We start from the raw sequence: 26,252 nt of genomic DNA, 5'->3' as shown, positions 1-26,252 counted from the left end.
TTCAGTTCAGGTACCAGAAAGAGAGAACACAGTATCCACCTGCTGGGACACAGTGATTCATTGAGGTCTCAGGGCTCTCTGCTCCTTCTACAGTCATAATAGACAATATTTCTGATGGCATTTTCATAATACCTGGGAAGTCTGTGATAAGACCTCAAGTTGAAATTCTGTCCAGGATAGAACAAAACGTCAACCTCTGTCAACATGCACTGCCCACTGAGGAAGAGATGAACACCAAGATTTAAATGGCAGAAGTCATATTAACAGAGTGGCTGCTGCACCCAGAAATGTCGTCATAATCCAGTTTGGTGGGCTGTTGACGGAACTCTTTGAATCTGGAAATCCTAAATCAAGTGCTCTGAGATCTCACTATGTGTAAGGAACTCAGATGTGAGGTGGTGAACGACATCTTGCAAAACTGGGAGAGATCTCTGTCGTCTTTCCTTTTCCACCCCTCTGCAGAATAATACAAAGAGCAGCAGCGATAGTGTTCATGTCTTTCTTGCTGAAGAGACTTTGGCTCTCAGGTATGATTAACCTAGCAAATTAACATATTGCAAGACCTGTCCTCCATCTGGGAGCAGACAGGTTTTAAAATGAATACTTGGAGGAAGAGATTTTTTTGCTTTATGGACCCCAGTGGAGAAGTACAGATAAAATTTATTCTGTGGGCTGGTGCAAAGTCCATAGTATAACTTCCGTAGAGTTCTCCTAGGAAGGCTCTATTGTGGATTTATGAGTGTCCAAGCAAAAAGGTTAAGTCTGTGTAGCATAATGTTCTCAACATGTTCAAGAAGGGGAAGTTTTGTACATATCCCAACATTAAATTTTTCCTTAGTGCATAAACCTTGAAAAAGACATAGGGTATGACCTTGGAACCTCATTCTGTTCCTTACAGCACTACCGAGATAAAATGCATTATACTTCCTATCCATTAGAGTAGGCCTCCATATGGCTATTACCTTCTATCAGATGAGGTTTTTATTTGAAGTTGGGAACTTTATCTAATGAGACCCAAATATTGTACTTTTAATTCAGACAGATAATCTTTTCAACTGTCACCAACGTTCCTTCCCAAGAAGTATTCCTTCTTTGGTTAAGCATCAAAGTCTAGTCCTTGAGATCACTGAAAGTCTCAGGGCAGAGTAGTCATGTCTTCTGTATTGAGATTTGCTAGATAGTTCACCAGATTTTGCACATTGGTCATCCTATGTCAGCCAATTCCCTTTTACTTCTGGAAGAAGTCTTCTCCACTCCTGAGTAGGAGTAGATAATTGTATGTACTATACCTTGTTTTGGATGTCCATATTTACAGGATGATCCTGCTTTCTGCCCTGGAGGCACACTGCTATGCAAATCCTGTTGCAACAGATCTGTGGACTTTAGCATGAAGAATAGGAAAACTTATCCATGCTTATGTAGAAATTTCCTTTTTCAAGTAGCAAGGCTCAGAGATCTGGCCCACTCAGGAGACAAATGGATCATCCAGAATAGAAATAGAAATTGATATCCAAGGATTAAGGTTCATTGTCAATAGGTGGAATTTATCATGCTCTGCAGTAAGAGAAATTTTTGTATCCTTCCCCACCCCTGAGTATATTTAACACAATCTGTAATTTAGGAAAGTAGATTTGAATTATCCTGGCTATGGAAGTTGTCTCAAGTAGAAGGAACTTAAGGAGGTGGTGCAGTCTTCTGTTGCCAGTGCCTGACGGAGCTGGTTTTGCTCCAAGGCTGCAATCCTATTGTAATGGATCTGTGGATCCTATTATTCTAAAAAAAAAATATTTTTTTCAGATAAGTTTGGATACCTTTCCCTATTATATTAAGCTTACACTTGGGGCAAAATATTTTAAAATCCGGCCATCTATGCAATCGCAGGTTCCGAATCTTTCTGCAATTGCATATCTAACTTGCACACATAAGTAACAAAAATTGGCCATACAAATTCAAGGAATTAAATTCACATTTTAAGTATATAAAAGGGTGTAGGCACTCTTAAAATATTGATTGTACTATGATGGAGAAGAGGGAAAAAAGAATAAAGTTAAGGAGAAGACATTTAATTTTTAACTATCCATTAATAATGGAATGTTTAACGTATATTTTTTTAAATAAAGAATTAATATTGTATGGTGGAAATATACTTGTTTTAGGAAATGAAGTGTAACTGTTATTGACTGGTTCCTGTATTGAATCAGTCTACTTCGGTCTCTGTGTGTGTGTGTGTGTGTATATATATATAGTGTTCAAAAAGCATTTTATATGTCCTCCAAAAACTCAGAGGAATGAATGATGGTGAGCCATCAAAACTTTAGATGTCTTTTAGCTCTCAAACATTCACTAAGTATTTTATTTAAGTGACTGTGTTCTTTATTAATAAAACTAGCATTTTACAAACTAGCCCCACTTGCACATCTAATTAGTCATTGATTCTTTTACTTAGGTGTTGGCAAAACTGTTGCATTTTCTGACAGATGCTTCAATACATCAAAACTAAAAAGTCAACCTTTCGTGAGATGACTCTATAATAACAATCACTGTAACTTTGTAAGTATATTCTAGTTTGTAAACCAAGAGTTAAACAAATTACAAAAATTGAAAGTATGTTATATAGAAAATGTGAAATTCAAAGTCTTGATTCTTTAAAATGCCCATTAGTCTCATTGTATGGAATTGAAGTGTGTACGACCACAAAAAATTGATATTTTCACAACACAGTGCAGAGTTGTTACCATTGTATCATGATAATTAACAAAGTGTATCCTTAATTGTTTAAATTCTGTTTGCTATCTATCTAATACAACATAGTGATGGCAACTGCAGACGTTAAAAGGCAAATCTGGTTTTCATATTGTATTCAAATCTACATTGAAAAAGTTAAAGTTGCAAAGTCAAGCACTTAGAAATTAAGAAATGGCTTCAAGCACTTAGCCATTGACAGCTCAGGAAAAAACAATAAGAAACCATCAAAGCAAATGGGAAGAGCTTGAAAATGAAAAGAAAACCACAGTATTCAAAAACTAAGAAAGGAGGGATCATTTCCACCCCCTTTCCTCCTCTCCCCCCCACACCCTTTGAATATCTATAGTGACTAAAGGAAAGAAATATACAAACGTTACTCCTGGGGGAGTTTTGTGCCAAAAAAATAAATTCTGTTCACAATATTTTAAAATTCTGCGAAATTCTGAAAATTTTATTTGTCAAAATAACAGTATATAACCATGCCATTTTTTCAATTATTTTGGTAATTTATTTAAAAATACCTGTCAGCAAATATGTCTAATGATAGACCCACACAAAAATCCCCCCAGGAGTAGAGGTAAACAACCCAGTTCCTGCTTCTCTGCCCCCTCCCCTCCACTCCCAGAGCCCAGCTGTGGGACCCCTCCCCCTGCCCAGACACTCTCACCCTCTATGCCCCAGAGGCCAGGGATTCAGAGGGAGAAGCAGTTTGATGCTGGGTCCAGGGCTTGCATGGAGTTTACTGTATGCTGCCACTTCCTTCCTTCAGGGAATGCCAGGAACTGCAGCTGATGGGAACCCTCCAGTTCCCCCTCTCTCTCCTTCCCTCTGGCATTGTCTCCTATTTATGAGCTATGCTCTGCCAGGTCCACTGGCCCCTAGTTGCGGCCAACATCTCTGCAGCCCATGTTGTGGCGGGGTAGAGGAAATTCTGTGTAGGGTGACCAGATGACAAGAACAAAATATTGGAGGGGGCAGCCACAGGCTCTTCCAGGGCCGGCTCTAGGTTTTTTGCCACCCCAAGCAAAAAAAAAGGCCAGTGCTGCTGAAGCAAAATATCAGGACAAATGCCGTACATCGGTCAGGACGCGGGACAAACAACTAAATATTGTGACAATCCCGATTTTATCGGGATGTCTGGTCACCCTATTCTGTGTACGCAACATTAATTTTTGCAAAATTCTGAATTGCACAGTGGCACAGAATTCCCCCAGGAGTAAAATCTTTTAAAATGGAAAAGGTTTGAACTGAAGAACTTGGGGTACAGTCTTGAGGCAGGATCGCTGCTACAGCCAAGGGGGTATGCTGAGAAACTGTTTTAAGTCAGTGGGGAACCCATATTAGATAAAATCCCTCTTCTAAAATGATCATGTAAAGTCTGAGGTTGCATTTTTGTTTTTCTGTGTAAGCTTACGTTCCACTTACTATTTCATCTTTGAATATGTGATTTCTCTATTAAATAAGCTTTTTTGTTTGTTTTCATCCCAAGCAGATCTCTGGTCTGTAAACTTTGTGGATTTTATGTTCAAAAGTGATATGATAACGGGGGGGCTAGTTTCAGGACTTTGGGAGTGATGAACAAGAGGAGAATAGTCCAAGTGTCTGTTAATTAAGAACTTGGAGAGGATGAATTTGGGGAGACCTGGAACTTGAAGCAGTGTTGATGTCAGCCTGCAAAGTTTGATGAGAACCAGGATGAGGCCTTATTCTTGTAGGCTGGTGATTGGTGTCAGGACCCAAAGTTACAGTAGGGCAGGCAGTGAGAGACTGCCTTCCTGGTCTGGGTGGACTCTAAAACTTCAAGTTCTATCCTATTTTTCTCGTAGCACCTATGCCTCATTCAGCACAAAGGATGGACTGTGCTCAGGGAATTAATGGAGGTTGCATATTGAAGGAAACTTGTCAGAAAGACTATGGCCTCATTTGTTGCAGTTAAATGCAATGCTAGAGAATTAGATTCTGTCCCTGCCTCTGCTGCAGAGTTCTTGTGTGTGATGCTAAGCAAGCCACTTAAACCAAAATGTTTTCAGTTTGCCACTAAGTCCGTATTTCTCATTTTCTGGGTGCACAACCTGAGACATCTGGTATCAGATCTGCAGAAATGCTGAGTGCTCGTGATTGCAACTGAAGCCAACTGAAACTGTGCTTTGAATATGTGTGCTTGTATCAGGGAATCCACTTCCCATGTGCCTGGGGTTATTCTACAGGCAGGCTGCCTCAGTTTCCTCAAGGGGCTGCTTATACTGTTACACACCCAGTCCAAAGGTAATTCAAAACATTCCCTTCCTGGTGTCCAGTTTATGTAGTCCTTACATAGTCTGGCTCTCCTGGCCTCACCCCCCATTTCAGTGCCTTTCCCCTTACGTAGGGAGTCCTCAGCCCCCTTCCCAGAGCTGGGTCCTAATTTAGCTGCCGCTCCCAGGGTTTATCTGGCTGGAGCTCAGCCTTCTGGCTCTGACTTCCAAATTCCCCTGGAGGAGTCTTTCTCACTCCCTGCAGTTTCCTGTTCTCCCCACCCCTTCTCTGCAGCTTTCTGCTGCTCTTACAATGGAATCCCTTGATCTTTCAGGTGTGCCTCTTCAGTAATCCGGGTTGCTAGCTGCAGGCCTTTCAGTTGTCAAGAGGAAAGCCATGCGGCTAGTGCTATACATATTCTAAGTACTCTGAAAATCAGTCCCGTGGTATGTGAAGTTAGTTACGCAAAATCAGTGGATCCTTTTTATCTTAATCTCTGTTCCTTAGTTTCCCAATATGTAAAATGGAGATCTCATCACCAGTTACAACTGGGTGTTGTGAAGCTAAATTCTTTAATGTTTCTTTAATGATACTGTGGTCAAAGTACCATAGAAACATAGAAATTAATATATTTGTATTCGGTGCAGGGTTTGAGGATATGTGTGTGTGGTAAATAAGGTATATGGCCACACAGTGAATAGAGGATAAAAATATACATTGAATAATGCAGGGGTCCTGGGGGGAAAAGTATGTGATCAGGTGATTGTCTGTATCATAATGCGTGTACAAGAGAGTCAAATAAAAATTGCATAGCCCTAATTTTGGCATTTGCTATCTTTTAAGTGCTTACTTTACAACCTTAATGTTCTTCTAACATGTTTTTATATAATTTCTGAATTAAAAAAAAACTTTAAAACCCTCCGCAGAAATTCTGTGATGTGGAACCACATTGACCCCAGCTTAAGTCGTCTTCAGGGTTTGGGCCTTTACATCCACAGCATAGACCTCTACCACTTTGAGCTAATTGAATAACTGGTAACATTAATAGGCTGTTGTTCTATATGTGGACAAGCTGTTAGAGAGGGGTGTGACACATTTTGGGTTACACAGCTTTTTGTTGTAGCAGACGAATGTAGAGACTCCGATTCAGTTCTAGGTTCTGGAAAGGAATGTGCTCTAGTGGTTAGATTCTTCTGTTCCTTGTGCTCCTCTCTAGTTCCCTTCTTCTCCACATCTTATGCTCTGATCCCTCCCCACTTTCCTCAGCACTCCATATTCCAGTGTGGTTGCTTCTTCCTTCTCTTCTGTGCTGCCTTGGTGCCAGCAAGCAGAGGCACTGAAAGGAGAGGAGATGGTCTCCCAGCTCTTAATGCCTGTGCCCGGTACTACAGAAACCAGAAGGAGCAATTGCAGGGAAACTCCTGCTCATCATTTGCATTGCTGGTATGGAGCATGCTCAGTCACTCTGTGGGAATGACATATGTGCAGTCCAGTTGGCACAAAGTAGCTCTAAGGGAATGGAGCATGCTGAGTGCAAATGAGATCTTCAGAGAGTTTAGCTTCCAAACTCTGGCAAGCCTCTAATGAGTGTGTGCAAGCTGTGATTGATTGACTTATTTTAGAGACTCTTAATTTGGTGAAATTTAGGTGAACATTCATGGGGACTACAAAAGGTGCAGCTCTAACACCAGGGTGACACTCCCTCCCCACCCCAACCAAATTTCAAGCCCTTGATCCAAAGCCTGGAGGCAATAGTTTCTCAGTGAAACAATTGTTTTTTTAACACAAGCAAAACTTATTTTTTCCCTAATCTTGTTCCTGTGTATGGCTGGGTTTTTTTGTTTTTTTTTTTAAGGTGAAACTTACCCCCCCAAAAGTGAAGTTGACTGAGGCATACACCCAGCATGGAAAATTCTAGCATAATAATTTGGCAAAAGGATAAGCATCTGAAAATAGGGTCTTATAACAAAGTGTTGGGCAGCCTTACTATTGAGGATGCTGCCTGAACTGTGTGTTATAAATTTCCTTAGGGATATGTCCATTCTCCCACTTGTATTCATATTCTAAACTGAAATGCGTATCAATTAACAGCTCCTCTAGCACAGATCTGTTGATATCTTCAAGTATTTGATTGCCTCCTTAATAAAAATGTGCTGATTGATGTTTTACTTAGTAGTGTTGAGATCCCTTCATATTTAATGATTGTCATCTATACTATAGTGCTCCTTTGTACCTGCAATTTTAATTAAATAGAAATATATTAAGCTATATAGAAATACTCAGTGCAGTCAGAGTATTGACCTGCTAATTCTACTCTTGGTTTTTAGATTTCGTTTTTTAATTGCTTCTGGACTGAAATATTGCTAAGTTTAAATCCAGAGTTGTTATATGTGGCAGAGATTATATATAAACTTTTGATAAGTTATAATGGAAAGGCTGGATGGGTCTTTTGCTATAATAAGACTTCTAAGGATGCTATAAGTAACATTTGTTTATAAAATACAGAAAAATTGCCATTCTCTCAATGAAAGGATTTTCATAGTATCCATTTCAGAAGTAGGAGACTCTTAATCTGTCCACTTACTGCTGTTGCTTTTAGTGTTTTCTTTGTGACGAGCTACACAAATAACTCCAGAGGAAATAAGTTGGTCTCTGGGCCCTGAAATGCTATGCTTTGCTGGTGCCATGGAACAAGTAGAGTCTTCTGCATCTATAAGAGGGCAGGCAAAGCCAACACATTAATTTAGGTTAAACTTCCAGTAGTGGGGGGAAATGAAACTTTATATATATATTTTAAATAAAAACAATTATAATAAACCTATAAATAGGTTTTTACAAGTTCTCCTTCACCATAGTATCTGAGCATCTTAAGATAGTAAGCAGTTCTGCTAATAGAGGTAGTATTGACTGCATATATTATTTGTCAAAATAACACAATATAATCATGCCAGTTTTAATTATTTTGGTAATTTATTTCAAAATACCTGTCAAGAAGTATGTCTAATAATACAGACAACAAAAAAGATTCAGGAAATGTTGCATGACAAATAGATTCCTTATTAGGCATATTAATACAGAACTTTGAGTAGTAATTCATTCAAAGTACAATACAGAAATGTATTTCCCGAACCGCTCAGAAGCAGTGCAAAGACTTGGGGGAGTCAGGGTAACTGAGGAGCTGAGGGAGACGGAAGTCATTGCTGGGAAGGAGCCTGGGAGTGAACCTGGAGGGTTGTTGTGTGTGGGTGGGAGAAGTATGGAACATTTTTGGGGAGTGGAGGGATTGTTAGGGAGTTGGGAAGCCTACCCTTGAAGACCCTGGCAGATGACCCCTAGCATCTCCCAGTCAGTCAGGCACATCTGCCCCCATCCCCACGTGCCCTAGCACCCCCACTCAGCCACTCCTTCTTTCCCTGTGTCCCAGCACCCCCACTCAGCCACCCCTCCTCTCCTCATCCCCATGTGTCCCTGCAACCCCAGTCTGTGACACCCCCCCCCCCAGCAGCCCCATGTACCCCACTCTCTTTTCACTCCATCCCACATAACCCGTTGCCACAGCACTTGGCCCTGCAGGCTGGATGTTGTGAGGAATGCAGCCTCTGCTCTCTCCCTATCGGCTGCTGGCTGACTGCAGCCGGTGAGTCGGCTGCCTGTGTTCTGGTGTCACAGTAGCCCCTGGTGGGTGGAAGGTGTAACTGTAGAGCATCTCTCGCAGAATATATTTTCTGTGGAGAATAAAAAAAATCCATGGGACACATGAATTCTGCGTGTGCACAATGGTGCAGAATTCCCTCAGGAGTAATACACCATCCCTGCTTGTGTAATTTGGGGGACTGAATCCCCAGAAGTAAAAGTAGGCGCCTCTACCACTTGACCTAAACAGCCAGGTATCTTAGCATGGAAGTAACAGCAGAGTCATGAACCTTATAGCTGTATGAGCTACGCTGTGTTACTGTGGATTACAGAAGTACCCAATTTGAAACATTTCATCTGAAAGACTACAGGCAAAATGAAAGAGTTGCCTCTGTTCTATTATGGACTTGGGTTCTGTATTCTCTACTCCTAGCACCATCTGACGTGACATTGTGCAAGTTCCCTTACCTTACTGGAAAATTAGTGCATAGTCCCCTTCCCCCTCGCTTGATGAAACCATTGTTCATTATCTGCCCCCTTCCCCTCCCCAAAGGATGAAACCATGGCTCATTTTAAGAGTCGTTAAGAACAAAAACAGTAACAGTTGCCTGTGGAAGAGCTGAGACTAGAACTCATGTTGTATGGGTTTGCAGTTCAGTACATCTTCTGCTAAACTGCATAGCATTGTAAACTTTCCTGTTCTGTTCTCCAGTAATGTGACAGGTGAAATCTGCATCACGGTGAGATTGTATATAACGGGCCAAAATTGTGGTGTTCCTGAAAGCTGGCAAAGCTGACAGTGTGCCTGGTTAACTTCGGGGTTCTTTTTTCCAGCCACATCATATATTACATGAATTGCTTACTCAATAGCTATAGGTTGTGTGTACCAGCAAGTAAGCCAGTTCACACCAGATTGCCATACAATCTTCTGGCATTTGGTTTATATGGTAGTACAGGAATCAGCAACCTTTAGCATGCGGCCTGTTAGGGAAATCCGCTGGCAGGCCGGGCCAGTTTACTTACCTGCGGCGTCCGCAAGTTTAGCCGATCGCAGCTCCCCCGGCCGCGGTTTGCCATTCCAGGTCAATGGGGGCTGCGGGAAGTGGCGCGGGCCAAGGAATGTGGCTTCCCGCAGCCCCCATTGGCCTGGAACAGCAAACCACAGCCAGTGGGAGCTGCAATTGGCCGGACCTGCAGATGCTGCAGGTAAATAAACCGGCCCGGCTTGCCAGTGGGTTTCCATGACGGGCCACGTGCCAAAGGTTGCCAATCTCTGTGGTAGTATATTGTTGCTGCGGAGTCCTTTATTCCTTCGCTGTCTGGTTGATGTAGAAATTTATCCTAGCTTGCATCTTTTTTGAGGCCCTTCAGAAATCTTCTGACAGCAACAATACATGGTCTTTCTGAACCCAAATGGATTATCTGGGCTGTTAAATTGCAATGAAGCTTATTTTTTATTATAAATTTGGTCCCACAGCATAGAGGTGGGGATCCCTTTTTGCCTGGTGGGAGATCATAGGTGCTCAGAGAAACATTCATTAGTAACAAAGGGAAAATGTTGTTAGTATCTTACTTATTTAGTAGATTTGAAATGATTAACTTTAAAATGCCATTGTCTAAAGGCCTTGCTTGATGCAAGGCTAGTATTGGTGATTTTAAATCTCCTTCTGTTACTTCAAAAAAGTGAAATAAAAAAATACAATTGACTCTTTAAAATGGCTATCTTTGAGGGGGACAGACATATGCCATGGTCATGATTCTTATCAGGGGATAAAAGGCCCATAGAAAGGAGTATCAGTTTTGAAGCTGATATTATATTGTTAGTGAAATGCTCCCAACTTTTTTCCCTTAACATCCCAGTATATTGGGCAACCTGAGTATGCATCTGTTCCTAGCACTTCTTAGGTCATGCTTGTCCAGGCACAATCTGTGTGTAGCAAATTCCCTTTGATAGCTTCAGAGGATTTTAATATTCTGTGGCAGAAGAGGAAGAATAATAAAAAGAAGATATTTGCGGATCCCATTTAGATCTTGATGGATCATGAGGATGACATTGTCCGCTCTCCTGGTCTGGAGGCCATAAATGAAAGGAACAGAGAGGCCTGGGAAGAGATTGAAAAAAAGGAAGATGCAGGAAAAGATGGATGCCTCTTAGAGGATGTGGAATCAATAGTTTAAGGCAATGACTCTTGTGGTGTGAATAAACAACTGGCTCCCAGGCGACAGATGAGGACCCCACACTGCTCCAGCCCCATCTCCCATCAATGTCATAATGAGTTCAGTGGCAGTGAGTCATTTCCTTCTTCTAAAATGAAGGACCCTACCTGTCTCAGAAGTGCAGCCCTGCTTTCTATGAGTATTGTGAGGACAACAAGAATCATCCCCGAACGTGATCTCAGCTGTAAGTAAACAACATGTTTGTGCTTTAAACATTCTTTTCCATTTCCAACATGGGCTCTGTTTTGAAAAACTTGTTTATCAGTGTTTCATGAAGAAAAACAACCTTATTTTGTAGTATGATTTGTCTGCATAGAATCCATGAAAACACTTTTCAGTCATCATCCTTTTATTACATACAGCAGTCATTAAATAACAGCCGATTAATCTATAAAAGATAAAAGGAATAAAAGATCATGTAGCGTAAGCACAGGAACATGGAGATCTGTGTCCTCTTTGCACTCTACTACTGCAGTGTCGGTATGAAAAAAATAACGGCACGTGGCATCCCTCATCATGCATACCGTACAGTGTGTCCAACAATTGTAGTAATTTGCCTAGGATAATAGGCAATATCCCATTTTGTGGTGTTGGTTGTGCATTTTTCCATCTGCTCACAAATGTTACGGAGGATTTAGCTAAGACTAGAGACATATGTCAGGTCAATATAATTTTGCTTCGATAGGCATCTACATAAACCCTCAGGATGCACTCAAACACCTTTCTGACACTAGAGAGGTAGTAGTTTAATTGCCAATTGTTAGCATCTCATAATCTTAGTATTGCAAGGCAACAGAATGTAAGCTAAGGTCCCCAAGGCATTTAGCACAGAAATATCACATTTCTTGGTTTTACTGCATCAGTGGCACCCTTATCTACTCTTTCCTGCTCATTGTCTAATTATTTCATATTCTGGTATCCTGAATCATGACAGGCGAGCAAGTGAAGCACCTTCTGTGATCCACCACAGCATTATTTTATGGTTGTAGAGCTCTGCAGATTGAGAGGGGAAATGAACAAAGAATTGGGACATGAATTCCATTAGTAGCCCCAGCATACTTTAAGAAGTCTTCACATCATTTACGGCCCTCAATGACTTGATTGGCATTGCTAACTTTACTGATGAATCAGTAACATTTACTGATGAATGCAGTACTATTTCTCTCATTGTCTTTCCCATGCCAAAGATTTCAAGTGGTAGTCTGCATTCTTGGCTAGTCTCCAAAGTGCTATGACAACTCATGTCCAGAAGGACAGTCTTCCTCATATGAGTGAATTTCAATTGTAAGGTAGTTGGTAATGCCACACATACAGTCAAAAGTGATTAGTTGCGTTTTGGGGTCTTGGCCAGTTGCACTTGGTTTAGATCATTACTGTATTTTCCCAGCAGTGGGCTGAGCTCTGTTTTGCCGGAAGTCTGCTTTCTTTGTGATTTAGTTTGGCATTTTAAATGGACACAATTCTGTGTGTTCCTCTACCTTGTTTTCAGGTTACAATTGAGACTGTTCTTTCTGGTGTAACTCTCTGCCCAGTCTGCTTCCAAGCTGTTAAGCAGCAAACTCCAGAATCCGGAGGATGTAGCAACCTGCAGTGCTAGGAATGTCTCCACAACAACTGGTCACTGTGATCATTGAGGCAGGAGATGGAGTTGTGTAAGCCATCCTTTAATCCTAGATGGATAATTTAGGGCAGGTTGGGGACTCTTGGAAAAGAAATACTCATATGCCTTGACATATGGCATTGCTTCCCAGAATACACTTAATAACCATGGTTAGGTGGCGTGGTAGGTATGACAGAAAAGCTGCTACATGTGTACACATGAAACCACATTGTTTGTATCCAGTTGCTGAGTCTCAAGATGTTCCAGTCGGCAAACACTTTTATAGATACGTTTCCATAAGTTTGTCGTTGCCTTCACCTTTTGGTAGGGAGGGTAAAGAGACTTACCTGGCATGAGTTTGGGAGAAAACAAAATTTTGTTACGGTTACACTGAATGTAATCATTAAATAGAGTGGTTAAATAAATAAAAATGTCACATACAAAACTTCTTTATATTTTTCCCATTGTCAATGGAGCCAGATCACTTAAACTACTTAAATAGTCAACCTAATTAATAGTGGCACTTCAGGCAAGTTTGAAGTTGAGCCAGTCTTGGTTCCAGAGCCTGTTCAAAGGATTAGAGTGTGAGATTACATGATTGCATCTGCAGCCAGGTCACATGCCAGTCATGTTTACAAGGCTATAATTGGGTGCAGATGACTACTGAATAGATAGTAGACATGACTGGGATGAAATGTTAAAGACCCCCCCCTTTTTTTTTTGCCTAGTTAATCCTTGATGAAAGAGAATTTAACTTGAGCTATGTTCAGATTTCATGGAGTGGAATGAGGTTGTCACCTAGGTGTCGTACTTATTTATAAAAGCTTTAATGTCCTGGCAACCTTTCCTTCCCGGTCACTTATTTCTACAATCACTGTAAAATGTGTAGTAGTAACTGTCTTTACAAGGTTGCTGGAGTATTGAGGAGTGTGAGGGGAAATGATACATCTTCGCCTAGGAGTATAGACTAGACATTTGACCAAGAACTTACTCGTTTTTGGGCTCTGCTCTGTTAGGCAACAAACCAAAAATAGTAATATACTTGTATTTAAATTCATTGCTTTCTAATTCTGTCTTCTGAGCTAGTTTCCTTCTTGTCTTTTGATGTTTTGTTGTTGGCATACAGTTTATGGTGGGTAGTCTTTTTTTTAGAAGTATGTAACCAAAGCAGCAAGGGAGCTGAGAGAGTTTTATGGGTATGCTATTACTTACGTGGAATCACCTACAGTGATCAGCCTAATCTTTTAAAGCAGAACTTTCCTGGAGCAGAGCATGATTTGGGCAGTGGCGAAACTTAGGGGAGGAGTTGAACAGCTTCTTTCCCTTCAACTCCCATCTCTTCCCAACAGCCACACCTCTGGCTCAGCTGCCAGGCAGTATTCCCTCATCTCCTCACCCCTAACACCTGGCTTCAAAACAGATCCCAGCCAGCAGAACCTTTCCTCCCCATTCACCAGCCTTCATATAAAAACAGCCAGCTTCAGCCCCGCGCCGCTCCTGGCTGCGGTAGGGGGAGCCACCGACTTCAGCCCTATGCCGCTCCTGGCTTCAGTGCTGGAACTCGGGGCACTTGGTTTCAGTTACGGGGTCCCCCCCGAAAGAGCTCGCGGACCCCCAGTTGGGAACTGCTGGTTTACACTGTAACAAGCAAACCTTCCTAGTGCAATAGAATATTTTCCCATTTATTTACCCTAGTAAATCAAACCTCTGAACAACCCACTTCTTTGCCAGTAGGCAGTTTCTGGGAATCCTGTGTTTTGTAATGCCTAAATCAGTGGTTCTCAGACTTTTGTACCAGTGACCCCTTTCACATAGCAAGCCTCTGTGTGCAACCCCTCTTATAAATTAAAAACACTTTTTTACATATTTAACACTACTATAAATGCTGGAGGCAAAGCACGGTTTGGGGTGGAAGCTGACCAATCACGTCCCCCCTTGTAATAACCTTGTGACCCCGAGGGATTCCGACCCCAGTTTGAGAACCCCTGGCTTAAATAGTAGTATCGTTTCAGATTGCTTGTTGAATCTGACCTCTTAACTGATCTGTAAAAGTGGTTAGATATTGCTTGGAAAAAACTTACACTTAAAGCAGCCTTTTCTGAAGACTTCCTATGCTACATAGACTACAAGAAATATGCTTAGATTATGTGTGCTAAGATAAAATGTGTAGGCTTCATCTTTAAGATCACTGTTTTTACTCTTCAGCTTCACTGGAATACCAGAGAACTGATTATGTATGGTGTTGCTGAGAAAAGAATGTACAGTGTTCTACTGGGTGACTTGGTTGAGAATACATTATTTTAGGACTTTACCTGCATTCTTAGAGGATTCATAAATCAAAGCAATATCATATAACATATGAATTTCTTTATTGCTAATTTAAGTTAAGATCTGCAAGCTTAATGAGCATTACAGATGGCAAGGTGGTCATTGTCATATGTCAGTCAGAATTTGTTATCAGGATGAAATTATTGCTTTTTTTAGGGCTGTCGATTAATCACGATTAACTCAAAAAAATTAATCGTGATTAATTGCACTATTAAACAATAGAATGCCAGTTGAAATTTATTAAATATTTTTAGATATTTTTCTACATTTTCAAATATATTGATTTATTCTACAACACAGAATACAAAGTGTACCGTGTTCACTTTATATTATTATTTTTTATTACAAACATTTGCACTGTAAAAATGATAAACAAAAGAAATCGTATTTTTCAATTCACCGGCCGCCACTTCCCGCAGCTCCCATTGGCTGGGAACGGCAAACCGCGGCTACCAGGAGCTGCGGGCGGCTGTTCCTGTGAACAGTTGATGTAAACAAACTGTCTCGCGGCTCACTAGCGGATTACCCCGACAGGCCGTGTACGGCCTGCGGGCCACAGGTTGCCCACCATTGGGTTAAGTTCAGGTCTACACTACCACTTACTTTGGTATAACTTACATTGCTCAGGAGTGTGAATAAGGCGATGTCTACACTAGCACTTTTGTCGGTATAAGTTACATTACTTAAGGGTGTGGAAAAAAAACTCTTCTCTGAGACACGCAGGTTGCACTGAGGAAAGCACCGGTGTGGACAATGCTATGTTGGTGGAAGAGCTTCTCCTGTCGACATAGCTACTGCCTCTCATGGGGGTGGATTTATTATGCTGATGAGAGCTCTCTCCCGTCAGCATAGAGCATCTTCACCAGATGCGCTACAGCGGCACAGCTGCACCAAGGTAGCACTTCTAGTAGACTAGCTCTTACAAAATCAAGGGGGAACTCTCCCTGTGAAGAATTAAGTTGCAGAATGTGGAAACCCAGGGCATAGTAGATCAGTGAAAGGATTAACTTAATGTATTTGTTGCTGGTGGTTGGATTCTGTTTTGAGCCATGGGAGTGGGCTTGTAAATGGTGGTATTTATACAGTTTTCACAATGCAATCCGTTAGGTGCCAGTGCTGCAGTTTCCTGTTGAAATCGTATGGAAAGATGGAAAGAGCTGATTAGCAAAAACCAGTAAAGTGGGGAGCTAAGGGACTAAAAAACTGGTCTCCAGCCCTGGGATCTCACTTCAGCCTGGTAGTTAAATTTAGCTCAGAAGCTTGCTCCAGTCTTGCTCCAGCATTTTAATCATGGGTGTTCATTTTAGTTTAGGAGTGAAGTCCAGGTTAGAAACTTGGTTTCAGCTAAGAACTCATCCTTAAATATAGGGTTTCAGTCAGAAGACTCCTTGTCTTTTAATGGTGGATTTTATTAAGGGATGTTTATGTTATGACTGTTACTGTAACTTTAAGTTAATTTAACATACCTTTTATAGGATCTCAAATTGTTACTTACTTTGATATTTAAAATGGATTCCAGATTATTTTCAATCTATATTTGAGTCAATGAGCTGCATTTTCTACACTATAATAGTGGAGTGACGCTCTTTACTAAATGCTGAGCACTGTGCTAGCTGCTGCTTCAGTGAAGAGAATGTGATCTAGAGTCTGCCTTAGCCTCCTTTCAGCTTTAGAGAATTGGATATAGAATATCAGGGTTGGAAGGGACCCCTGAAGGTCATCTAGTCCAACCCCCTGCTCGAAGCAGGACCAATTCCCAGTTAGATCATCCCAGCCAGGGCTTTGTCAAGCCTGACCTTAAAAACCTCTAAGGAAGGAGATTCCACCACCTCCCTAGGTAACGCATTCCAGTGTTTCACCACCCTCTTAGTGAAAAAGTTTTTCCTAATATCCAATCTAAACCTCCCCCACTGCAACTTGAGACCATTACTCCTCGTTCTGTCATCTGCTACCATTGAGAACAGTATCAGTATACAGTATATGATTTCACATCAGTAGTTACAAGGGCCATTTTAAAAAAAAACCCAACCTATAATCATTTTTGTTTGATTTCTGGGGAAAAAACACACAGTTGCTTTCTTTATATATCATTCTGAAGTATTTACAAGAAATTAAGATATATTGGGAAAGTTTTTTTTATTTGAGAAGTTTAGAAATTTTTCTGTAAATAAAAACTTGTGCGATTCTAAAAAGTTGAAGGGAGATATGATGAGAGCATCAAGGTTATGGTGCTTATTAGGAAACAAGCTATAGAATTATCGAGAAACACAGAGGGAAAGGGGAATGTGGAGCCCACTAATTAGGCAGAGATGGTGAGTACTGGGTTAAGTGATCTCTTTTTGATTGAGAGTGGGGGGTTGGGGGCAGAGCGCTCGGTTTGTTGGAACCTAGAAAATTCTGGAGGTAACCAGGGCATTTGAGAACATGCTTATTGAATAAAACTGGTTGGGTTTTTCAGTCTTCAAAGCGTTGAAGTCACTAGTATTTGCTATTCCATTCTAATGTAGGACATTTGAAAGCTGCTAATTAATATTAATGTATTTAATTACCTAAGGTAATTACGTAAGACAATACATTTTTTTTCTGACTCCACAAGTCTAAAGGGGTAGGAAAAAAGCAACTGGATGAACTGAAGTGCAAAGTAAATATGGTCAGGGTTGAAAAAAATACTCCTCTGAAGAGTACAGAAAATAATTGTGTTGGATTCTTCATGATCTAATGTGCCACTGAATAAAACTTATTGAAAGGAAGAACAGACTCGTGATAAGTTAGATCCATCATTAAAATGTAGGTGCAGTGATCATTTAAGTCTTTGTTCCAGGCCTCTGAGCAGCTTTTAAACTGCTAGAGGACAAAGACATGAACTTGAGAGAAAGAGTTGCAGCTTTCTTTTATGCTAATATTGACTTTGATGTAGCACAAGATGAGCAGTTTTTAAAAATGACCAAAGCACTTCGCTCTTGATGCATTCTTTTCAGGTATGCTGTTAGAAGAAATGGAGAAAATCAAAGGAAGAACAAAAAGAATTGTATTAGATACTAGGGCAAGAAGATTGGTTGAACATGAGAAATGACCAGATATTGGTTACAAGTATCATCTGTAAAGGGAAGAATAAAATCCCACTTAATGCTATTAATTTTACATCTGAAAAGAAAGCAGAACACCAGCCAAATTGCAAAAGATGACGTCTAGGAATGCTGAGAAAAGCACAGGAAGGAGGTCTGTGCCATTTTTTCATGTGATGAAATTAAAGTGGAAGTAGAGGAAAACATCTGAAGTTCAGTCATTCTAAGCTTCTCATATGTGAGCATATAGCACATTTTTACATAACTGCTCCACAGAAAGGCTGTAAATTTACAAAAGCAGTTAAAGGAGGCTTTGGAGGGATTTACTAGCTAGAGACTGACATTGCTGACTCAGTCTCCAAACCTGATTTCCACACTAAAAATAAATTAACGGAACACGTAAGGACAAATTGGAAATTATTTAAGAAGGTGTGGGATTTTTATCTAGGTATCATGACTGATCTAGACACACAGGTTGAACCCATATCAGGAAGAAGGCTGAAATATTGCTCATGGAACATAATCCTAATTGTATGCCTTTTAGGACTTAAAATTGAAGATCCAGATACTCACCCTACATTTGTTTGTAGATTAAGTTCTCACAATTCATTACTTCAAAATGGTGAAAAATTGGCTGTCCAGCCAGCTCATCATCAAGCAAGCATAATTTGAACACCATTCAGATTGATATGGTTGCAATCTCATAATAGGTTAGGTAATGAATAAACAAATGAATTGATAAAAATGAATGACCTATTGTAGATCAGATACAAAGGAGAGAGAGATCTTAATGGCTAGTAGCGTGGTGACTTGATTGTGATCTCGTTTTACTTATAGAATTGCTATTTCTTTTTGGACAATATCTCATCTTTCCACAAGGTATCATTTTTTTGGCAGAAGGACTACTATATAGCTCTGAATTAATTGAATCAGATTTTACATGCTTAAACATACATGCAATTTTACATGCTTAAACATACGTTTTCATTTCTACTCCATTGATCTCAATCTTCTCAGTCATTATTAAAATATTTTCCATTCCTCAACATCAGGCATTTAGGCTTTCCTTTGTGCATTTTCTTTGTTGTTCAGGTAGGGGATTAGTATTTTGTACTTTTCTGTATGATTCAGATTTGTGTTTTTTCAGGAAGAATAAAGAAATTGGAACAGTGGAATAAATATCACCCAAAATTTGCAGATCCATCACATGCTGCTGCCAATCATTGATCTGTAAACAGGGTTAACTGAGTTGTGAGCTGGCAGACTTTGAGATATGGAAACATACAAACAATTAAGGATTAACATTGCAACAGTGTGTTGTGTATAAAAGACGGTTGAAATAGTTAGCTATTTCCATATACAAATAAATATGATCTATTCTGTTTTAACATCATTTATAGCAGTAATCCTAGTTCTAACATACCTAGATTGTTTAAGTCAGCGTTTTGCAAATGTACATCTGGTACATCTTGAATGTGCCTACATCTTGCATTTAATGCAATGGAGAGCAGAAAAAATTATGGAAAGGGGTAGCTTATTTTACTTCCAAATAAGTTTCAATGTGCAACTGAAATCAATGTCATTTTTGCTCTGTAAAGATACTATATAAAAATAGCAACATCTTAGACATCAGATTTTCTCCCTGTATGTATTGTTATATCTGTTTACTTCATTGTAAAAATGCACATTTACCACTTTTATTCCGTTTTAGTCCTGCAGAGCCAACACAGCTAAGAGAGGTTGAGTGGAATTCTCCTCCTTTTTGTGCACTGTCAGAATTTGGTTGGGGTTTTCAAAGGAGTTTTTGATACCTTGGGGTTCAGCCCAGACCAAAAAGGGTTTGTGTCACTGCCTGCCCTGCAATTCTGGGTGCCTTCAGTGCTGTGCTGCTGTGACTGACAACCCTGACACCAGCAGCCAACCTACAAGCATGCAGGTCACCCTCTGGCTTCCATGACTCAGTTGGTTTTGTTGCAGTGTAACCCCAACACTTGCCACCCACACACACAGAGTCCTGAACTTCCCCAAAACTGTCTGCCTTGCACTGTTCCGCCCTCTCCCTGAACACTTACAGAACCTTAAGTTCATTGTTCCTTTAAAGAGACGATATGCTGCAGCTCATTAATTTAATTAGACTGTGACAAACACTCTTATTTCATTCACGGCATTGAATTGGTTTAGAGTAAAAATAAAACAAGTTTACTAAATAGTCATAGGTTTAAATGATACCAAGTACAATGGGTCAAAAGATAAAAATAAGTACATACAAACAAGTAAAAATACATTTCTGAGATTAAAACTTAATTTCAGCAAGTTACAATCTTTGTCTAAGAAGATTTCTCACTTGTATTCAGTTCCCAGAGACCTCAGCCGCCTCGGATGAAGGATACAATGTTCTGTGATTCCAAGAGCCCTGGCCCTTTGACTCCCACAAGGCTTTTTGTTTCTGCTTATATCTCCCAAAGTTCACTGACCCTGTTACAAGAGGCAGGAAGGATTCCTGCTGTTCTTCCCTTCCTGTTGACCTCCTATCTTCCTGCTGATTCATATGCAAATGGAGCATCTATTGTTTTGATTCCCTGCTGCTTAATTTACATTGAAGGCAGGGAGAGAGCTACCTTTTCTCCTGTCTAGGAGAGAACCTGCTTTTCCCTGTTTGGTCACAGACTTTAAAGCATAATATCAGTGACTATCCACAATTCCTTATATATAGTGCTCTATGAAATCTGCTTTTGTCTTTTTTATCAGAATTGTTTGACACATTGACAGCAATTAAGTATCCTTACTATAACTACATAAAAATGTTCAAATTGGATTGCAACGGGGAAAACTGATTTTAACAACAAAAAACCCCTATAATTTAAACAAAACATCCTGCAGATATACCGTATATGGTAAAAGTAACATTTTAAATCACTTGTTAAAGTAGCACTCGGTAATATGACCAAACTGACATTGCTGAACAGTAACACAAGAATTTAACAGATGTCTCTTACAGTGACAATATTACTGAATTCATATTTGAATAATTAAAAAATAAAAAAATGCACAAAACATAATTCATCCTTGCAGCAGTCGTTCCCATTTTATCTTAAACTCAGTAACTTTCGAGCTTCCTAAATGCTGAAGGAATGCTTAAATTAATTTCAAATTTGATTAAATAATGTCAAGCTAACAAATCAGCATTTTATTGCTGAGTACCGTAACTTTTTGATGTCTCCGCTAACAGAGTAAATTTAGCATACCTGGCAGCACCTTCAAGAAACATTTGGTATCAATTGATTACAGAAACATTACAGAACATATCTGATGTGTTGGTTGTTGATCTCCACTCTTCTCCCTTCAATCTTTTTCTTCTCCTAATTTATAGCTGAGCAGCTGAAAAGGCTGGCTTGTGGTACCTTTGCCTCAATGTAGAGATACTGCTTTGCATGATTACTGTGCCCTTTCCCCCCGAACTTTACCAGCAGGGTAAGCCAGACTTCCATTATTGCCTGTTGCATCAGGGGATCCAAATGAGTCACAAGCTGCTGCTTTTTCTTTTGGTCCTCAATTCTGTAGTAGCACGGTGACACAGTCCCCAGAACTTTTGTCAGTGCTCTTTGATATATCTGTTGGTATTCATGTTCTCCCTGAAACAAATTTTCTATTATTTCCATATGTGGATAGAGCCAGGGATCACTTTAATCATAATGTAAGAGATCCTTGACAATGGGAAAGGAATGAGTGGATGGTGGCATGCTACTGCTGTGAGTGGAATGAGAGAAAGGAGGCTTGAGAGGAAGAAAATGGAATCTGGGATCCTGAGGAAGGAAATGAAAGGGTCCAAGGAACGAAGATGGAGAGAGATACAGAACTGGAGGGGAAGAGAGCAGGCAGAGAAGAAATTTATAAAACAGAGGAATGAGGAGCAAGAAGTGAACAATATAGGGGAGCAAAAATTATTTTAAAAGGTAACTAAAGGGAGGAAAGTAGGGCAGAAATACTAAGTAAATGGAGATGAAGGAAGAACCTGCTTCAACTGAGACTGGTTTTAAAAAATTTTTAAAGAAAAAGAATGAAGACAGAAAGTAAGCATAGCTCAGGAGAACTGAAGCAGGAAAGGGGGAGAGAATAAAGAATGAAAACAAAGCAAGAAAAGATGCATAAACTTTTATGTTTAAATCATCTTTCTAGATTTCAGATAACTTCCCTCTATCTTACAGAGGGGTTTTAATTTAACTGTTTTATGACAGTGGAACCCTAGCACTGTATTAACATGTGGGGAGGGAGGAACTTAATGGAAACACAAAGCTTGATTGCAGTGAGTTCCTCTTTTCTGAGAGTCGCCCTACTCTTTTTCCCGTATGGTAAGTGGTGGTTGTCGTATAGAGCTAATTGGAGATCAGATCTGGAGACTTTTAGAGGATCCCTTCCCAACTAGCTACTGCCCATCAATGAGCACTCTCTTGACCTTTGAAGAAAGTGGTTCAGACAATGTTCTCTCTACTTTTTTGAAGTCAAAAGGATATAGAGTTACTATGGCATTACCACTGTGGACAGAGCTGAACTCTGTATCCAGCAACTGAGCTGTGTACAGTGCCTTTATGGCAGACTGTATTGCTTACATCATATCATGATGATTTTAAAGACATTTCACCTCTTCAGATTGTCCTATTGATCCCAACGAGTAGTATGGAATGTGAGTGGTAGCGTTCACTAAAATAGTATGCATCAAATGTGGCAGGAGAACAAACCTTTGACCTGATGATGTTTCTGCTTTAATGGATATTAATTTCAGTGACAGAACGCTCCAAATAATGAAGTATCTTATCTTGACAGTGGTTAGAGACTAAAAGAAAGGGGAAAAAAACAGTGTAGGAAAGGCCCTAGAGAACAGAGTTCTTGGGGTGAGGTAAAGAGTGAGAGGCCAGTGCTTCGTATCATACAAAAAGGAATTAGCCATTTATATGGATGAGAAGAATATCCAAAATTAAATATTAAAAAATAAACAAAATAGACACCAAGATTTTGGAAAGAGTTTAAACAGTTAAGCTTCAGGGGCACAAACCAACCTCTTTACCTATTGGCGGTTAGGAAGAAGCTTTCTTTGGGGGCTGGTTGTGGGCACTGTCGCATACAGGATAGCAGACTTAATGGATCCCTCGTCTGATTCTGTATGTTCCTACAGAAGAATTTGCATATTAGTGTCAAACTTAGTTTTTGAACTAGTGTAAACATGGCTTTTTAAACAGTTCAGTTTAATTCAGTTTTAACACAACTGGCCAACTCTGTGCAAAGTTTAACCATATTTAACAACTGCATTTAAATGTTGCTTAAACACAGTTGAATTGGGTTGTATCGCTGTTTGGCTGCTAGTCTGTTTCTGCCCTGAGAGTATCAGAAAATTGTCCCACTTTTGCTCTAGGACTGATAGAAGTGATAGTGCAATCAGTCACAGCTGTTTTTACTATTTTGTCTACTGTTTGCCTAGATGAGATAGTGGTAAAATGTCTGTCAGGTCAACACTAGTGATCACTGGATGTCTTCATTGTTGGCCAGACTGGGTTAAAAAGTTCTAGCCTAAGTTTCTAACTGGACTAAAGCACAGTTTTAAACCTGTTTTTAAACATAGTTTAGTTACCTATACAGAGCCCAGTGAACAGTGTTATAACTCAGTTTGAACACAGCTAGGTTTAAACCCTGCCTAGGAAATATGGTTCTATATTGAGGATAACTTCACAGACAGGGCTGTTGGCCATTGGCCATTCAATATGGACCAGGACAAGCTTGTCGAAACAAAATGTGGATAGGCCAGAATATATGTTAAATCTCAGTTTAAACAGTTTGACATTGTCCACTCAAACATTTTATACCAAGTTAACTGATGCAATTTTAATTAAATTTGTGTTAAAGCATTACAGTTGTCACAGTTCCTTTCTCTGTGGTTGGTTTGATGTGTTAGTTTCTGTAGGGTTATGAAGGGCACATCTGTTCATGAAAAGATCTTTATGCCTTTTCATAATTTTTTTTATTCAGGTCTGGGTATGTTGCCAAAAGTGGCAGTTTCCACATAAAGTAGTCATAAGAATATAAGAATGCCCATACTGGGTCAGACCAGTGGTCCATCTAGCCCAGTATTCTGTCTTGCAACAGTGGATGTCGCCAGATGCCTCAGATGGAATGAACAGAACAGGCTAATTTATTGAATGATCCATCTCCTTGTCATCCAGTCCCAGCTGCTGGCCATCAGATTTAGGGACACCCAGAGCATGGGGTTGTGCCCCTGACCATCTTGGCTAATAGCCATTGGTGGACCTATCCTCCATGGGGTTTTCTATTTCTTTTTTGAACCCAGCTGCATTTTTGGCCTTCTCAACATCACCGGGCAATGAGTTCCACAGTCTGTGCTGTGTGAAGAAGTACTTCCTTATGTTTGCTTTAAATCTGCTGCCTAGTAATTTCATTGGGTGACCCCTGGTTCTTGTGTTACATGAAGGGATAAATAATACTTCCTTATTCACTGTCTCCACACCTTTGATTAGACATGTTAATAAAATTAGACCAAATGTTACAGCCATATAATGCAACCAGGAAGACCATTGCATGGTACAAGAAACTAGCTGTTGTCAAGACCATTCAGAATGCTTGGGAAGAATCTATTACCTCGGCACATAGCATTTCTGAAATTCATTTAAATGCATTTTTTTGAAATGCATATTTTTTATGCAGTACAAATACAAGTCATAAAATAGAATAGTCTGTTTTTCTGCCCAGTTCAGCTAAGCTTTTCACTGTGGAATGACACTGACGTTTGTGTGGCAGTGTTTCACAGAACAAGTTTTTAAGTGCTCATTTTCTGCTGAAAAGTTCATGCTTCAAAATTAGATGTACCAATACAGTGAGCATCAAACTTTTGTAGAGAATACTATTGCTACCACTGAAGTAATTTATTTTATAAACACATGTACTTTATAGCTGCCAAAAATATCCTGATGTGCAATATAAAGTGTAATATTCAATTTATAGTCTCTTGCTTAAGTGGCTATATTGAAATTTTGGGGGGTATGGGGAGAAGCTTAATTCAGTCTTCAGAATCCTTTGGTGAGGTGGGTAGCAAAGGCTCATGCAATTTACTTTCAATTAAGATTCCTATCTAGGTGTTTTTTAACATTCTTAATGCCATGCTTACAGTGTCAAGGCTAAAAGTGTGAAAAAATTGTCTATAAATCTGGAAAAAAATATACAAATCACATGCAAGATTCTGTCCACCCTAAAGTATGATAGTCTCATAATGAAGTCTGGAAACATTCAGAAGAATTTGTTGTGCTGGATAGTACATAATCTTACTCTGAGCAAAGAATTAAGTCAGCAACCCAGGCTATAGAACACCCTTGTCTCCTTTCCACATCTGGCAGATGAGAATAATATTAACTCCCTCACAAGAAGGTTTTGAGGGTTAGTTAATGTTTGTAAAGTATGTTGAAATATAGCTATAGTAAGTACTTAATATTACTAGTTACTTTCTGGCCAGAATTGTAGAAGGCATCCTTGGCTTGGTATTTTGACTTCAGCTACAGTACTTCAGGCTAGTATTGTGTTGATTAGTCAAAATGGGTAAACCTTGTTTACTGACGATGCATGTGTCCTTTGTACACTTTTATTCTGGTTCAAATACTACTTGTTATAATACTACTAGATAAAAGAATCCTGATACGAAAGTAGACACTTTTCTCTCTGCCTTTAAATATGAAGGTGATAAATGTTTTATGAATACCCAAGATAAATACTTACTGTAATCCTAAAATCACTTTGCATGTTCTTGGTCACTCTTCTTTCCCCAGAGATATCTTGGATGCTCACATGACTTGAAGGCTTGAAAATATTCTTTTCCTACTGAAAAAAGAAAAGGACTTGTGGCACCTTAGAGACTAACACCTATTTCTATTTTGAAAATATTTTATTTTTTTAACATAATGGAATAGAAGCAGACATGGCTTTGTTTCCTGGTGTGCAAGATTAGATAATGTTGGCTAATTGCTTGAGTCAGCAAGAATTATTTTCCTACATAGGTCACACAAATGGTGCCTGTATTTTTTTTTTCTTTCTAATTAGTAGATGATATGAGAAGGAAAGAGATTAAATCCAGAGAACATTGCTCTGTATTTTGAGCAGTTTTAAGGTAGGGTACATATTATGCCTGAACTACTGAAGTGTCTAAACAGATACTTTATTAGAAACTTGTAGACTTGAGCTACAAAATCTGTTATCTGATGTCTTCAGCTGTTGTCTAATTTTAGTTAGTGGTATACATTTAAAGGTGGTGGTGTTTGTGCACTGCGGGAGTTGGAGATCTAATTATTAGCTGAAATACATAATTTAAAATACTACTGGTAATTGTACCACCTGGACTTCTATTCTGTCACTGTTAGCACATAGCTCTATTATTA

The 26,252-nt window shown here is 39.6% G+C and overlaps 1 protein-coding gene across 6 annotated transcripts in view; it reads left to right on the top strand.

The window, feature by feature from the left end:
- The window catches only part of TAB3 (TGF-beta activated kinase 1 (MAP3K7) binding protein 3), a 76,979-nt gene that overhangs the window by 20,077 nt on the left and 30,650 nt on the right, over positions 1-26,252 (top strand). For 4 of the 6 annotated variants that reach the window (XM_077817038.1, XM_077816994.1, XM_077817018.1 and 1 more), the window contains one exon: positions 2,447-2,550. The exons of the other annotated variants lie outside the window; for them this stretch is intronic. The gene's annotated coding sequence lies outside the window, so the exon portion shown is untranslated. The remainder of the gene's footprint in view (positions 1-2,446; positions 2,551-26,252) is intronic. 6 annotated transcript variants of the gene reach the window in all.

Source organism: Eretmochelys imbricata, chromosome 1, assembly GCF_965152235.1.
Source record: "Eretmochelys imbricata isolate rEreImb1 chromosome 1, rEreImb1.hap1, whole genome shotgun sequence".
Taxonomy (NCBI): domain Eukaryota; kingdom Metazoa; phylum Chordata; order Testudines; family Cheloniidae; genus Eretmochelys; species Eretmochelys imbricata.
Note: the sequence above shows the minus strand (reverse complement) of the source record. Positions and strands in the feature narration are given on the sequence as shown.